The sequence below is a fragment of the Periplaneta americana genome, unplaced genomic scaffold (assembly GCF_040183065.1).
Source record: "Periplaneta americana isolate PAMFEO1 unplaced genomic scaffold, P.americana_PAMFEO1_priV1 scaffold_24, whole genome shotgun sequence".
In the NCBI taxonomy this organism is placed as follows: domain Eukaryota; kingdom Metazoa; phylum Arthropoda; class Insecta; order Blattodea; family Blattidae; genus Periplaneta; species Periplaneta americana.
The window spans coordinates 1083643-1101793 of NW_027185505.1; the positions used below are offsets into that span (position 1 = coordinate 1083643).

General features: G+C 39.2%; 1 non-coding gene across 1 annotated transcript; it reads right to left on the reverse strand.

Moving 5' to 3' along the window:
• Positions 1 to 4652: 4652 nt before the first annotated feature.
• Positions 4653 to 4771, reverse strand: LOC138693864 (5S ribosomal RNA). The gene has a single exon (XR_011330550.1). It is a non-coding gene; the product is annotated as a 5S ribosomal RNA (ribosomal RNA).
• Positions 4772 to 18151: the final 13380 nt, after the last annotated feature.

The following is an 18151-nucleotide window of genomic DNA, read 5'->3' on the forward strand; positions in this document are numbered from 1 at the left end:
TGTTGTAAAATATTGCTAGTGGCCAGCGCCTCGTCTTTCTATTGCAGGAAAGATTGTGGCACATTTGACATAGTGTATCTACACCACCTTTAGTCCCATTGTAAATAATAATAATAATAATAATAATAATAATAATAATAATAATAATAATAATAATAATAATAATAATAATAATAATAATAATAAAGGCTTTACATATAACGTGTTGCTTACTGTTGTCATTGCAGTCCACGTCGGTGGGGGTGGGGGGGTTTCTTTCTCCTCCTCCTTCCTCTAGAAAGAGCAGTTACCAGGGTCTAAGGAAGTGAATGCCCTTTTCTTTCTGGGCTCATCCCTACATTTGTCTTAGCTCCTTAGGGAAAACCACGGAAAACCCTCAGGCTTGCGAATAGACTGAATGAATGAGAGGAGAAACTTTAAAGGTACGTGAAAACACGTCCATGCAAGGGAGTTGGGACTGTGAAAAATTGAATATGTGAAATCCAAGACTGTATTTGCCAGGCGAGCAAAGAAGAAGAAGAAGAAGAAAGGCTTACGTATGACGTGTGGCTTACTGTTGTCATTGCAGTCCGCGTCGGCCAGCGGTGGGAGGGGGGGGGTCAATATACCTGCACATATCAGTTCAAATTATAAAAACCTCTTAATGCTACTGCGGTACTATTCCATTGCCGAACACAATATGAAGAAATTAGCAGATCCCTGAACTGAACTCTTATTACTCTGAAATTACCGCGCAGTACAATTATAGCTATGACGCATTGCAAGCGTTAGTCACCATATCGATTTGCTAAGCAAATTTTATCCCTTTAGAGCATGTCCCCCCCCCCTCCTCCTCCATATCAGCCAACAACATACTGGATGAAGAAGACTCCTGCAAAAGGGACGAATTAAGATTTAATTTTATTTTAATGATAGACTAACATTGCAAAGTTCCAAAATAATTTTTTGCATTCCTTCATTACACTAGTCGTACAAAATTGCGGTCGTATCTCGTACTATCTATACTAATAATAAATCTGTAGCCGAAATTTTTCTGGTAAGTTTCGATTTTCCAAAAGTAATTGGTCCTAACATATATAATTAACCACCCTGAAACCGAAAATCGCATTTTTGAAAATTTTGTTTGTATGTCTGTCTGTATGTTTGTTACCTTTTCACGCGATAATGGCTGAACCGATTTATATGAAAACTGGAATATAAATTAAGTTTGTTGTAACTTAGATTTTAGGCTATATGGCATTCGAAATACTTTATTTAAAAGGGGGGTTATAAGGGGGCCTTAATTAAATAAATCGAAATATCTCGCTTATTATTGATATTTGAGAAAAAATGTTACATAACAGATGTTCCTTTAAAAATGATTTCCGTTAAGTTTTATTTTTTTACAACATTTTGATAGGACTGATATTTAATGAGATAAATGAGTTTTAAAATTAAAATAACGCTATCTAAGACGGTGCAATGAATTAAGAACAAATGACTTCGTCTATAAGGGGCCTTGGACAACAACAATCGAAACAGGGGCCTTGGACATCAACAAACAATCGAAAGCTATTAAACATAGCCTACAGGGAATGTTTCTGTGTTTGTATGAAGTAATATCACAAGCTCGTAAATTAACTGATTTGTATAATTAGTTATTATTTCACCATTGGAAACTGTAGTTTCTCTAGATGGACATAATGCTATAATGTTATTACAGTAACGTCTGAGTAAATCGAGGACAGGTAAGATTAAAATAGCTTCTTATGCACAGAAAATTTGATAGGCTATTTTGTACATTCGTTTTCTGTATTTCTTAAAATAATATTTATGTACACGCATTTTAATCTCAGAGAATTAACGAACAACGAGAGTGTATTGATTTAGTATGCAGTAATAGTACTTTAGCTTGGCAATCCATTATTTTAATAATTCATATTTTAACTATGCTCAATTGAATCGTGTTAAAATACATAAAATATATATGCAATAAATGCAGTGCTAAAAAAAAATTGGGTAATATGCGAAGCAGATTATCTTGCGCTGTTGTAAAAGTTGTTCCATGGATCAGTCGTCCTATTTTAATTATGTAATTACTTTATATTTATTTCTAACAGGTGGAGCGGAGCGAACGGGTACGGCTAGCTAACAATAAGTGAGAACTTACAATACAACAACGACAACAACAACAACAGCTGATAATCTGAAAGGGAACATAGTAATTTGGGGTGAATTAAAATGCAGCTTCCATTCGTTTAAAATTTCTTTAAATTTTAACTAAATATTAATGTAGATATTACCTCTAAAGGTAAATGGGGGCATGTTTCACAACGCTAACAAATTACAAATTAACAATATACAATTAACAACGGAAATATTACATATGCTTGTTAACTGTGTTTCACAATGCAATCTTATTCACTTGTATGTTTTAACGAACTTTACAAAATCGGCGAAACAAACTTACAAATACGCATAATTGGTTGAACAAAATCGCCAACGACAGTTTACAAAAATCACTAAGGATCAGAGGTAAAGTAGCTGTAATTTTAGAACTATCGATGGACATGTTTATATTTTTTTATATATATTTTATTTAGATTTTGCTACATCGGCGACAACGGAGTTTCGCGGCATGCAATTGGTCGAGCATACCAATGCATTAATTAGCCTACGACTTAACTGACGAAAGTTAGCGCGAAATTCATTCAAATAATTGATAAATAATGGATTTGACCCACGTAGTTATATGCAGTTGATAGAGCAGCTAACATGTCCATCCATTAAAATCAACTTCGCTCTCTGCTGGTCCATCAGTATATTTTATTGTTTCATCCATAACCTCGCCAACATTAGGGAACCCAGCAGGAGGAGCATAAAAATCCTTTGCCCGAGTAAGCACATTCGGTGATCAATAACCCGCCTCGAGTTTTTTCAATCTTGTAACAACATCAACTACCATGTGTGAACTTTTGCACACTGTAATCTTATAAATTCCGTTCTTATCTGCTAACGCAGGGAACTGAGAGCTACTATGCAACCAATGCAGTTCTCGCTTTGTGGTTAGGGCACCACTTTTCCCTTTCAGATGTTGCATGTGATGTCCCATATCTTGTAGGAGAGATTACAGCGAAATGGGATTCGGAACGACTTCAGAATACTGCGTAAGTAATGCCGACATTGCATTATTAAGTGATTGGTTTTCGGTGCAAAGTTTTTCTTCTTTAAGTGCGAGTATTTATTAAATACGTTCCTCGTATATAAGAACTAACGCGGTATTCTGAAGTATAGCGCGGGATTCATTCGAAACCTTTCATTAATATTCGTACAATGATACGAACGTGGCCGGAAAATTCTACGTTAGGCCTAAATGCAAAATCTTCGTCTGAGTCGCTAGAACTACTCAATAACATCACAACTGCTTCAGTGTAATTCTTAATGGTACCCTGTTACTATAAAATTGATTTTATACATATGTGTTTATTTTTTTCATTCACAATTAGAAGCTATTTCAACAGGGCTACTGTAGAAAATGTGCTAACTTCACTAGTAAAGTTTAGTTTACACGTTTGTAAAATTACTCCTTCGTTGTGAAACAAACATATCACTTGTAAAGAGCGCAAAATTTCATTCGTAAAGATTTGATTTCCTTTGTACAGTCCACCTTTACAAACAAAGATTGTGAAACAGAAGTTTACAAACAGAGTTCACAATTTCCAAAGATTGTAAACTTTGTGAAACACCCCACTGGTGAATCAGCACGCCGAGCTCGATCGAAATACAACCAGTTACTATTATTTCCCTATCGTTTTTTGACATTTGATTCCGCGTCCTACCTCTTTCATTCGTTACTAACCAACAACGCCAATAGCAGAAGGTAACGCAAAAACAGTCACCGGTTCCCCGATGCATGGCTTTCTCTCTCAATGTCAACTGAGAGTTAAAAATATTCATTATAATATGCACTTTCCACTCACTCCTCAGAATGTCTTCTTTATTTTTATTTATTTATTTTTTAAGATATGTGAGCTACGTACTGTATGTCTGATGTTTTGCCATCGTACATTCAAATATTTATATTCACTGTACAGTACAGCGAACTGTTTATACTTACTGTACATGCTATAACTACTTCTCCCAACTCCGCTATTGCTATATTTCCTAAACTAAACGCTGATATTGAAATAACGCCTGGTCTGATAATGCAGTCTGTTTAAATTTCTACCGACCAAGTTCTGCCCTTCATCATGGGAAAACAACGAGCTTCTTTAAAGGATACAACTACTAGGACAGAGATATTTTCATTATGGAATTTGTACTACCCACTGAAATGTAGTAACTAATGGGATTTTAATTAGCCATATATGTACAGTATATTACATTCTTTACCTAAAATGTCTCTAACTTCTAGGGAGAGCGCGAGGTACGTTCACAATCCCCTGAATACATATTCCCTTCTTCGAGAAAACGCAGAGAAGTGAACCGTCTCATATGAATATGCTACCAGTCATAAGTTTCAATACGGAGCTGCAAGTACTTAAGAATTATCAATTACTCTACAATTATGCAGCGGCGTCATCATCCAAGCTATAGCTGGAATAGGGAAGGGAACATAATATCCCATAAGTCTTATTAGAACACGCTGGAAATAGTGACGTAAAAAAAAAAATCGCCAACGGCACGTGGTGTTCCCAAGCGGTCACCCATCCAAGTACTGACCACGCCCAATGTTGCTTGACTTCGGTGATCGGACGAGAACCGGTATTTTCAACATGGTATGGCCGTTGCCGATGAAACTGCGTAATCTGTAGGCACTTGAGGACGATGGGATTGGGGTGCACTCGATAAAACCTGCACTCGCTCACACACACACGTAAACTGCCTGCTTAGACTCTGTACCTAAATTACCAAGCTCGTTGGATGTCATTGGGATAGATGATAAATCTATCTATCAACGGCAGTTTGGTTACGTTTCAACGTCACACACTGCTGGATTGACACGGGATTAATAAAACAGCTAGTCGGCATTCTAAGTTAAGCCACAGGTGGATTGTTGTTCAACAGCGGAGCCTCCTTTCAACCACATGGTTGTGGAACTGTAGTCGGATTTTCGACATCATTTTCATGCCATACTACGGAACTTCACACAAACTTCAATTCACTTCTTGCACCGGCGGCTACTACGAATGGACTGAAGCTCGCTACTGACTAGGGGGGGGGGACATTTGTCTCTTGATGGATTACGTGACAGATATATAAAGTATCAGTCGTATGTTATGAACCCGAGTTTCAATAAAGATAGATTACCCGTATGTCCACAGATTCTCAGTAGTGGCCTGCGGAAGGATTATGCCCGCGGTCGACAAGTTACCTTCTAAGTTGTTTTCCCTCAACAATTAATGCTGCCAAGTGAGTAGGAATGACACCGCGCTCTCATATAAGTCGTACGAAACTATTAAGGAAACGAATTTGCCTCGTGGATCCAAGTCTCCCATGGACTGCCTATAATGTATTATCTATCCTAGAAGTGTTATCGGGGTGATTATTTAAATTTTCACTCGGTGGGAACCGCTGTTGTTCTTCATTCATCTACTCTGTTATGAATAACTTGTGGCCCTTAAAAGGGCCGGTTGCTGATTCCCTAGCAAGCACTCCCGCTTACTTGGAACTAGTGTATTTTGTGACGGCCTTGGTCCCTTCACTGACGGCGTGCTTGGCCAGCTCACCGGGTAGCAGGAGACGGACGGCTGTCTGGATCTCCCGACTGGTGATGGTCGACCGCTTGTTGTAATGCGCGAGCCGCGAAGCTTCCGCGGCGATGCGCTCGAAGATGTCGTTAACGAAGCTGTTCATGATGCTCATAGCCTTTGAACTGATTCCCGTGTCTGGGTGAACTTGTTTCAGAACCTTGTAGATGTAAATGGCGTAGCTCTCCTTCCTCTTGCGCTTCTTCTTCTTATCGCCCTTCGAAATATTCTTCTGGGCCTTGCCGGCCTTCTTGGCAGCCTTTCCGGAAGCTTTGGGGGGCATGGTGCTCGTCTGATGATGAGCCCGGAGGGAGAAAAATATTTAAGTCGCAGGGACAATGCCGTACTGCCTTCCCAGTGCGAGCCAATAGAAACAGCGCAAACGTTTGTGACTTTACGATTGGTCCGCTGTCGATTATTGACGTTGGCGTAAAAGTGAAGGTTACCGTGGGTGGTAGCGCTCGACGCCAGACGAGCCTTTGACACAGTATGGCTGGACGCCTTGCGATATAAATTAACAAACATGCAATTTCCGCACGAAATAACACGCTGGATCTCCAGCTTCCTGAATAACCGATCTGGCCAGGTCCGTCTTGGCAGACAAGATCTGTCCCGCACCTTCCAAATCGAAGCAGGAGTTCCCCAGGGTAGCGTGATTTCCCCCCTGCTCTATAACATATATGTATCTGACATCCCTCAACCCAACAACAATCAAGTGGGCCTGGCACAGTTTGCTGACGATGTGGCTTTCTGGGCCACCCATCCCCGCTTACGATCCGCCAGGGTACTAATAGACTACGCCCTGAGACAGTACACTGAGTGGGCAAACACCTGGAGAATTACCATCAACACCGAAAAAACCCAAACCTGTGTCTTCCGCCCCTCTTTAAAATCACGAATCACAAACAGACAACACATTACAATCGGACAAGCATTAATACCACTCCAACACAAAGTAACATATCTAGGCATTCCACTCACATCAAAACTCTCTTGGACTACAATAGCGCAAACAATATGGGACAAATACAACAAAGCTACTAAAGCAGTAAGCTACCTAAGCGGCATTAGACGACAAGGCTGCCACGCCAACACATTACTACACCTATATAAAGCACTGGTTCGATCCCAGTGCACCTACTCCTCCTACTTTCTATTGCAATCTTCACCCTCAACACAAAAGAAATTTGAGTCCCGTGAAAGGAAATTATTGCGCCAGATATTTCGACTACCCAAACATACCAGAAACGACACAGTATACATCCACACCAAAACGAAACCACTCTCCACACACCTAATCCGAACAGTCACTAAATACACACACTTCGCACTACGTCGCTCATACACACAACATATGTTTAACAATCCTCCACACACCAATAAGAACACAACAATTGAAAAACTCCTACAAGCCTATCAAGATCACTTCAATCCACAAAATAACCATTAAACTCTCCCCCTCTCTCTCCCTCTCTACAACACCCCTCGTCTCCTGGAGTCGGCTCATTCGCGGTCTGTCTCCCATAAATACCCCACAAGAATGCCATCGTTGAGGAATGCACATACATGTCATAGACCAGAACCCGACACATACAATTAATAATCCACCTTCATCTACAACGAGAGGAAATCGAAATCAAACACCCCACCCACAACATAACGTACCAGCGAACATCACTCCGACTGCTGGATAGCTGAAGTCAAAATGCCAACGCCCAAACACAAGGATAACAACAATATAAACAAATTGTGACTGCCCTCACCACTGCTTAGTGATGCATGATAGCTACCGTTGAATAACTAAACAATAAATAAATACATTCAAAATTCACGCAAGCCCAGTAAATAATTTACATCACAAATAGTTCATGGTTACTCCTCAAATAACAACAAATCAGAACTTAAAATCTGCTTCTTAAATCTTCTTTCTTACTTTCTACCCACCTGTCTTCTTTCCACGTCTCAACCTCAATCTCATAAAAGCCCTAAATATCCAACATTCTAATAACACTGCACTCACAAGCACTCACGGTCGAAGAGGGCATTGTAATGTAAGACCCTAAAACGACCGCTGGCTCTGCCAGCAATCAACTCTGACATCGGGCGAGGCGTCGTTCTTGTAGTTAAACAGCTGCAAGTAGGAGTAGCATCATGTCGGGTCGTGGAAAGGGAGGCAAGGTGAAGGGAAAGTCAAAGTCTCGATCCAGCCGTGCTGGGTTGCAGTTCCCGGTAGGCCGTATCCACCGTCTTTTGCGTAAGGGCAATTACGCAGAGCGAGTTGGTGCCGGTGCGCCAGTCTACCTGGCCGCGGTGATGGAGTACCTGGCGGCCGAAGTTCTCGAGTTGGCTGGCAACGCAGCTCGTGACAACAAGAAGACTAGGATCATTCCTCGTCACTTACAGCTCGCCATTCGCAACGACGAGGAGCTGAACAAACTCCTGTCCGGCGTCACCATCGCCCAGGGTGGTGTGTTGCCCAACATCCAGGCGGTTCTCCTCCCGAAGAAAACCGAGAAGAAGGCTTAAGCCCCTTCTCCGTAAAACGGCCCTTTTAAGGGCCCCACTAACCTCACAAAAGTCAGAAATAGCCAGTATTGTTAATCCTCTCTCACGGCTTCGTAATGTAATTTCATTACGCGTGTCAACTTTCTCTCTCTCTCTATACCGGTGGGCTGATTTAATATCATCATTCTGTAATTTTGTGCTCTGAACGATGTCGTTGTCCCAGGTTCGCACTGAAGTACTTGAAACCGTTGTACATTTACTAGGCTATTGTGTGATAACACATTATACTGATGCATATAGAAAGGTTTCATTATTATTATATAATTTAACACAATACGAATTAAATTAGATGATGATGCCAAAGTACATAGTTGGCTTCGAAATTTATGTAATATATTTCTATCATATTAGAGTAATGGAGATTATCGTGAAAATAATCACAAGTCCCCTTCTTTGGTGCCCATCGTGGTTTTAGACATATACGTTTGAATATACTAGTTTACTTTACTACATACTACGAATGAAACTAATTTTGAATAAGAAATCGATAACTGGTGAACAACTTACGGCGTTATAATAGAGTTCCTAATGCGTTTGTTTGTTGGTGCACATATTGGCCGCACGCGCAGGAACCCCAATACTGAGATGATGACATGACCTTCTCGTAGGAATCGAAGGCTTTGACAATTTGCGTTCGAATTTCCCCTCTCTCTGTCGTTTCGTTCGAACCGAAATGACGCAAGCTATACGTGGAAGTTGTCTGACAGGACGAAGTCCTGTGTTCTGACATGCGATGTGTACCTCTTCTCCCCAGTGTTTACCACACTGGATTCCTATGACCTAAAAGTTGGCATTGCAAAAACGTGGTGATGTGATGTTCAGTATGTGTCAATCCCCTCGGTTCCTTGTTACGGTCTGGTGAGCATTGCCTACCTGCGTTGTCATATTACCCACCAATTCTTCGGACAGTGATTATTGACTTACAGAAGTTTACAGTAACAGGTAACATAATCCGAGGAGCAAGGCTTCACAGAGGAATCCGGTCTTTCCACTTGATATACCAAGCGTTGGGGTCAGACCCATTTGAAAAACGGAGAGGCATTTCTTACAACGTCTTTTGCTGATACTGAAGTGCCCCTACGAAATAAGTTCTGTTTTCCGCACTGGCCTGTTGAGCTAGTGGTCACACAGTAAAGGTGAATTAAATTAATCTCGACAACTACTGCCCTTTTTAGACGGATTTTATGGCCCTGAAAAGGGCCGTTTTGCCGACGGATTCGGCAGCAGACGTGTGTAGGCAGTCTAACCGCCGAACCCGTAGAGAGTCCTCCCCTGCCTCTTCAAGGCGTATACCACGTCCATGGCCGTGACTGTCTTCCGCTTCGCGTGCTCGGTGTATGTTACAGCGTCACGGATTACGTTCTCCAGAAAGACCTTGAGAACACCTCTCGTCTCCTCGTAGATGAGGCCGGAGATACGCTTTACGCCTCCACGTCGGGCGAGACGACGAATGGCCGGCTTCGTGATGCCCTGAATATTATCTCGGAGAACCTTCCTGTGGCGCTTCGCTCCACCTTTGCCAAGACCCTTGCCTCCCTTGCCGCGTCCAGTCATGTTGCTCGTGTGACGAAGGTTAAAAGTGATCTCGACGGCGGGTCATTTTTTGGTTTATATACTAAAACCCGCGGACCAATCACATTACGGAAGGGGCGTGGCTTCTCAACGGGCGAAGACATAAATACCCCTCTTGGGGGCAGCGGGGGCGACTGTATTGCGTCAACTTGGGTTGCGAGGACTAAGGAGTAAGCGATGGCACGTACGAAGCAAACTGCGCGTAAGTCCACGGGAGGCAAGGCTCCACGAAAGCAGCTGGCAACGAAGGCCGCTAGGAAGAGCGCACCGGCTACTGGAGGCGTGAAGAAACCCCATCGATACCGCCCTGGTACAGTTGCTCTTCGCGAGATCCGTCGTTACCAGAAGAGCACCGAGCTCCTCATCCGCAAGCTGCCTTTCCAGCGCTTGGTGCGTGAAATCGCTCAGGATTTCAAAACCGACCTCCGTTTCCAGAGCTCAGCCGTAATGGCCTTGCAGGAGGCAAGCGAGGCATACCTCGTCGGTCTCTTCGAGGATACCAACCTTTGCGCCATCCACGCCAAGCGCGTGACCATTATGCCCAAGGATATTCAGCTGGCTAGGCGCATCCGCGGCGAGAGGGCTTGAATTAACAAAGGTACTCCTGCCCGCAAAAAGGCCCTTTTCAGGGCCACTAGTTATTTCTCGGAAGAGCCGGTTGTACCGTACTCCAGGTCTCGTTCCTACTACCCTCAGTTCAAGGTCACCTCAATAATATAAATGGTTTCTCCCTTTCCATTCCTCACCGTATCAGCATTTTCCCACAGCCTGTTTGACAAATATCGCAATGTATCCTATAGGTTAATAAACAATTTTTTAATAGAACGATGGATAACAAAGTTTCTTAGGAAAATTAAAAAAAAATTTCACAGTTCTATAATATTGCACATTATATATATTTACCAAATTAAGGGTTAACGCCGCCGGGACGAGTGATCCTCCGTCCGACCGATCACAAGCGCCAAGGCTCAAAGTGGTCCAGAAAGCAAATCTAGCTGGACTAAAAATGTGACATATTTCCATGAAACTTCGCACTATAGTCACTACTGTATAAGAGGAGAAACTACCCCTTTATAGACGATGCGTTTTGACAAAAATTAGTGACTTGTCTCATATATAATATATTGTTTTAATGAAACTTTACACAGTACTTACATGTAGCTCGTTTATACTATATTGGATACAAAATGTGATTATGATTGTATAAGAGTAGCTACTTGTCTCCTATCTAACATTTTTTACTTTCACGAAACTATAACTGTGACTCATTATTTTCGATAGTACAGACGTGGTCTGCTTAGGAAAGGACAAGCGGAAGACTGTGACCTTTGTGACCTCGGGTGGGTATTACGATAACATTTATAACCGTCACCCTGATAAGCATCCGAGCAGCTTATTTCAAAAAGGAGTTTGAATACAAACAATTCCTTCAATCTACTACGATTATTACAATAACTGATTTCATTAATCTCCTCTCTTCTTTAGCAAAATATAAATTACCTTCAATTGGTCGATTCAGCAAACTTGTTCATAAAACTTATCGCTATTGCGTCACGTTTCGCAATTTTTCTAAAGTAAAAACAAAAACACGAACAAACGCCTACTCCTTTAACCTCATCGCTCTCTTATCTCTAGAATCCCGGGGGGTTGAGAACCTGAATTCTCTGTGGTGTGAAACAAAGCAACCCGCAGGAGCAATGACACGTTCAATTGTCCTAATAATAGAAAAAAAATTACACGTCATTTAGTGTATTCAGAACATTTTTACAGGACCGTGTAGGATATTCACTCTCCTGTCGAATAGTTTCGGCGGCTGGTAGGCGATACGCATTAATTAAAATAATACTTGCGTACCTTGTTCAGGACAGTGACTGTGCTACTTTCTTTCTTTCTTTCTTTCTTTCTTTCTTTCTTTCTTTCTTTCTTTCCTTTATTTGTAGCTTATTGATGACACCAGATGCCATAACGGAAATGCCGTGATGGTATGTTTGTTTAATATTCAAAATCAAGTGACAGACGCTATTTGACTTTGCGGTGGAGGGGATAGGGACCTGATCTCGGATGTTCCGAGAGATGCCGGCGCACAGTTGTCCAGAACGCAAAACTATGTAAGAAAATCAACTTCATCATAACCGAAGTTTAAGTAATATCTAGGCTTAAACAAAAGCTAGGCATTGTGCACAACAGCATACAAAACATCAATATCAGTAAGAGGTGGGACAAAACATGAGTTTTTTTTTTAAAGTCACGCTCTTCAGTTGATTTTTGTTCGTGGGGTCAGTGGCTGTTTTATACTGTTAAACCTTCCCTTATGGAGGTCATAGGACAAGATGTGTACTTTCATTTAATACGCGAAAAGCAATCTATAATACGTTAGCATTCATTTAATTGGCACGTTTACTGAGATTTGTGCAACTAGTTTTTTTTTTTTTTTTTTTTTTTACGACATATTTAACAGGCTGTGCATTACAAGTAAACCTGAGTTAACTTTCAATTCTTCTACCCACACATTAATCAAATATTAAACTCTATACGGCTTAAAATTTAGCTGCTACATCCTGCAAACTTAGATGTTATATTCATCTCTTGGTGGCGCTTTACGAATTCGACAGCAGCCACTTTTCAGAGTCTGGATGAAGGAGCTTAATTTCTCCAAGAAAAATTCAACACTTCTTGAACATATAATGAACAACTAAATTATGGAGTATATCCATGAATCTAGCATTTTGTTACCAACTGCGAAAAATATGGCAGGCTAGTCATCTTTTAGGAGCATAATTTCTATTAAAACATTAAAAATTATCAGAAAAACTAATTTTTCCCTAATTCCCTAATTACACGAGCATAATTCGTTTTTGCATAGATGCGTATAAAATTTCATGGAAATATGTTACATAGGGGAGAAATTATTAACTCTGTATAAATGTAGCCTCTAAACACAAGAAGTAGATTCCCATATAAAAACCATTATCTGAATTTATGCTACCTGTAACTATACTGTGTGAAATATAATGTAAATATTTCAGTTAAGATAGAAATTATTAATTTAGTCTATAAAGCACTTCCGATACAACTCTTCACACAATAATAATAATAATAATAATAATAATAATAATAATAATAATAATAATAATAATAATAATAATAATAAATAATTCTGAGCTTCAGTGCAAGAACTCTTTAACCCTCACACAGCTTGTTCTGAGAAAAATCAGTATTAAAGAAATTTATACACATTAAACAAATTGTAATGCTATATGTTGTCATGTCTCTTCTATCCCTCACGTGGAAACTTAGGCTTACACAGCAGCAAGAATAAGATAACAACGTTATTATCATCTGTCCTTTTATGGCTATACAGTTTTTGCAGTGAACTACAGAATTATTAACTATTATTATTACAGACCTGTTATTTTTTTCACTTTTTTCACACACACACACACACACACACACACACACACACACACACACACACACATCTATTATACTAAACATAAACCCACAAGAGAAAACAATACTTGTATTAACTGTAAACATTTTTCTTCCTTTCTTTATTTTTAGCAGAATCCTCCATTTCACCCTTTATCTCACTAGATGCGCTTCCCGCAGACATTCTTCATTATATGTTTCACACACCACTTCGTAACACTTGCAGCGGTTGACTTTTGTTTTCTTGTCTTTTTCTCTAGGGTATATTGTACATAGTGCTCGGTATCGGTGCTCGTTCACGTGATATTTTACCTTTGTTTTTCTTGCTAACTCCTGCCAATTTTTCTGATATTTCCCGTAGTTGATTGGTCAAGTACTGCGGATTGATTCCCGGTTATAACAAACACACCTACACTACATTCCAATGATTTCTGACTCGTTACTGCACATTTTAGAAACACTGTACGAAAGCACACACAGTCTCTCGTAAATCAACAGGTTACAACAGAGACTTACACTTGCAAACGCGTGGGGATTTCAGAAAATTTCTTACTATTTCAGTACCTTTAACTGTACAACAGATTTTGTTTTCTCGAAAAAGAAAGGTCAACGTTACTATTGACAAAAGACAGAAACGTACGATTACAATACCTTTATTTTAAACAATCTTAGAGGTGGTCTGGGAATTCCTAAACTCACCACGCGACTACTTAACCCTAGACAGGTAATCATCACTGTACTCATGTTAAAGGTAAGCATTCGTAATTTTTACTACTCACATTTTAATTAACTGAAATCAACTCAATATCACACATTTAACAACTTTTACACATTTCGTAGCCATTAGTGTTCATTTAATTTTAAGTTTGTCATAAAGTCTTTACGTTCATGTTATTGTCCTATTTACAATTAGTGCAAACAACAGCGCGATGTTCTCTGCAGAACCCCTTTTTGCAAAGTCCACAAAATGTTGTCATCATTCTCCTCTTCTTTGCAGGACATTTATAGCAAACAGTACGTTCACCATCTGGCTGCATTACCTGGCATTGTTGTTGCACAGCAATGTTCAGATGTTCTTCAATTGTTGCCCGCAGAGATCGGTGTAAAGTAGGACGTGCAAAGCGGTGCTGCATCCACGGTTTTGTCAGCTCTTCACACAATTGGAAAATGAATTGTTTTCTTGATATTGTTTTCTGAGTTCTTCTAACTATAAATTATCCATGAATTTATACTTGCAATATTTAGCATGTTGTAAAATATTGCTAGTGGCCAGCGCCTCGTCTTTCTATTGCAGGAAAGATTGTGGCACATTTGACATAGTGTATCTACACCACCTTTAGTCCCATTGTAAATAATAATAATAATAATAATAATAATAATAATAATAATAATAATAATAATAATAATAATAATAAAGGCTTTACATATAACGTGTTGCTTACTGTTGTCATTGCAGTCCACGTCGGTGGGGGTGGGGGGGTTTCTTTCTCCTCCTCCTTCCTCTAGAAAGAGCAGTTACCAGGGTCTAAGGAAGTGAATGCCCTTTTCTTTCTGGGCTCATCCCTACATTTGTCTTAGCTCCTTAGGGAAAACCACGGAAAACCCTCAGGCTTGCGAATAGACTGAATGAATGAGAGGAGAAACTTTAAAGGTACGTGAAAACACGTCCATGCAAGGGAGTTGGGACTGTGAAAAATTGAATATGTGAAATCCAAGACTGTATTTGCCAGGCGAGCAAAGAAGAAGAAGAAGAAGAAAGGCTTACGTATGACGTGTGGCTTACTGTTGTCATTGCAGTCCGCGTCGGCCAGCGGTGGGAGGGGGGGGGTCAATATACCTGCACATATCAGTTCAAATTATAAAAACCTCTTAATGCTACTGCGGTACTATTCCATTGCCGAACACAATATGAAGAAATTAGCAGATCCCTGAACTGAACTCTTATTACTCTGAAATTACCGCGCAGTACAATTATAGCTATGACGCATTGCAAGCGTTAGTCACCATATCGATTTGCTAAGCAAATTTTATCCCTTTAGAGCATGTCCCCCCCCCCTCCTCCTCCATATCAGCCAACAACATACTGGATGAAGAAGACTCCTGCAAAAGGGACGAATTAAGATTTAATTTTATTTTAATGATAGACTAACATTGCAAAGTTCCAAAATAATTTTTTGCATTCCTTCATTACACTAGTCGTACAAAATTGCGGTCGTATCTCGTACTATCTATACTAATAATAAATCTGTAGCCGAAATTTTTCTGGTAAGTTTCGATTTTCCAAAAGTAATTGGTCCTAACATATATAATTAACCACCCTGAAACCGAAAATCGCATTTTTGAAAATTTTGTTTGTATGTCTGTCTGTATGTTTGTTACCTTTTCACGCGATAATGGCTGAACCGATTTATATGAAAACTGGAATATAAATTAAGTTTGTTGTAACTTAGATTTTAGGCTATATGGCATTCGAAATACTTTATTTAAAAGGGGGGTTATAAGGGGGCCTTAATTAAATAAATCGAAATATCTCGCTTATTATTGATATTTGAGAAAAAATGTTACATAACAGATGTTCCTTTAAAAATGATTTCCGTTAAGTTTTATTTTTTTACAACATTTTGATAGGACTGATATTTAATGAGATAAATGAGTTTTAAAATTAAAATAACGCTATCTAAGACGGTGCAATGAATTAAGAACAAATGACTTCGTCTATAAGGGGCCTTGGACAACAACAATCGAAACAGGGGCCTTGGACATCAACAAACAATCGAAAGCTATTAAACATAGCCTACAGGGAATGTTTCTGTGTTTGTATGAAGTAATATCACAAGCTCGTAAATTAACTGATTTGTATAATTAGTTATTATTTCACCATTGGAAACTGTAGTTTCTCTAGATGGACATAATGCTATAATGTTATTACAGTAACGTCTGAGTAAATCGAGGACAGGTAAGATTAAAATAGCTTCTTATGCACAGAAAATTTGATAGGCTATTTTGTACATTCGTTTTCTGTATTTCTTAAAATAATATTTATGTACACGCATTTTAATCTCAGAGAATTAACGAACAACGAGAGTGTATTGATTTAGTATGCAGTAATAGTACTTTAGCTTGGCAATCCATTATTTTAATAATTCATATTTTAACTATGCTCAATTGAATCGTGTTAAAATACATAAAATATATATGCAATAAATGCAGTGCTAAAAAAAAATTGGGTAATATGCGAAGCAGATTATCTTGCGCTGTTGTAAAAGTTGTTCCATGGATCAGTCGTCCTATTTTAATTATGTAATTACTTTATATTTATTTCTAACAGGTGGAGCGGAGCGAACGGGTACGGCTAGCTAACAATAAGTGAGAACTTACAATACAACAACGACAACAACAACAACAGCTGATAATCTGAAAGGGAACATAGTAATTTGGGGTGAATTAAAATGCAGCTTCCATTCGTTTAAAATTTCTTTAAATTTTAACTAAATATTAATGTAGATATTACCTCTAAAGGTAAATGGGGGCATGTTTCACAACGCTAACAAATTACAAATTAACAATATACAATTAACAACGGAAATATTACATATGCTTGTTAACTGTGTTTCACAATGCAATCTTATTCACTTGTATGTTTTAACGAACTTTACAAAATCGGCGAAACAAACTTACAAATACGCATAATTGGTTGAACAAAATCGCCAACGACAGTTTACAAAAATCACTAAGGATCAGAGGTAAAGTAGCTGTAATTTTAGAACTATCGATGGACATGTTTATATTTTTTTATATATATTTTATTTAGATTTTGCTACATCGGCGACAACGGAGTTTCGCGGCATGCAATTGGTCGAGCATACCAATGCATTAATTAGCCTACGACTTAACTGACGAAAGTTAGCGCGAAATTCATTCAAATAATTGATAAATAATGGATTTGACCCACGTAGTTATATGCAGTTGATAGAGCAGCTAACATGTCCATCCATTAAAATCAACTTCGCTCTCTGCTGGTCCATCAGTATATTTTATTGTTTCATCCATAACCTCGCCAACATTAGGGAACCCAGCAGGAGGAGCATAAAAATCCTTTGCCCGAGTAAGCACATTCGGTGATCAATAACCCGCCTCGAGTTTTTTCAATCTTGTAACAACATCAACTACCATGTGTGAACTTTTGCACACTGTAATCTTATAAATTCCGTTCTTATCTGCTAACGCAGGGAACTGAGAGCTACTATGCAACCAATGCAGTTCTCGCTTTGTGGTTAGGGCACCACTTTTCCCTTTCAGATGTTGCATGTGATGTCCCATATCTTGTAGGAGAGATTACAGCGAAATGGGATTCGGAACGACTTCAGAATACTGCGTAAGTAATGCCGACATTGCATTATTAAGTGATTGGTTTTCGGTGCAAAGTTTTTCTTCTTTAAGTGCGAGTATTTATTAAATACGTTCCTCGTATATAAGAACTAACGCGGTATTCTGAAGTATAGCGCGGGATTCATTCGAAACCTTTCATTAATATTCGTACAATGATACGAACGTGGCCGGAAAATTCTACGTTAGGCCTAAATGCAAAATCTTCGTCTGAGTCGCTAGAACTACTCAATAACATCACAACTGCTTCAGTGTAATTCTTAATGGTACCCTGTTACTATAAAATTGATTTTATACATATGTGTTTATTTTTTTCATTCACAATTAGAAGCTATTTCAACAGGGCTACTGTAGAAAATGTGCTAACTTCACTAGTAAAGTTTAGTTTACACGTTTGTAAAATTACTCCTTCGTTGTGAAACAAACATATCACTTGTAAAGAGCGCAAAATTTCATTCGTAAAGATTTGA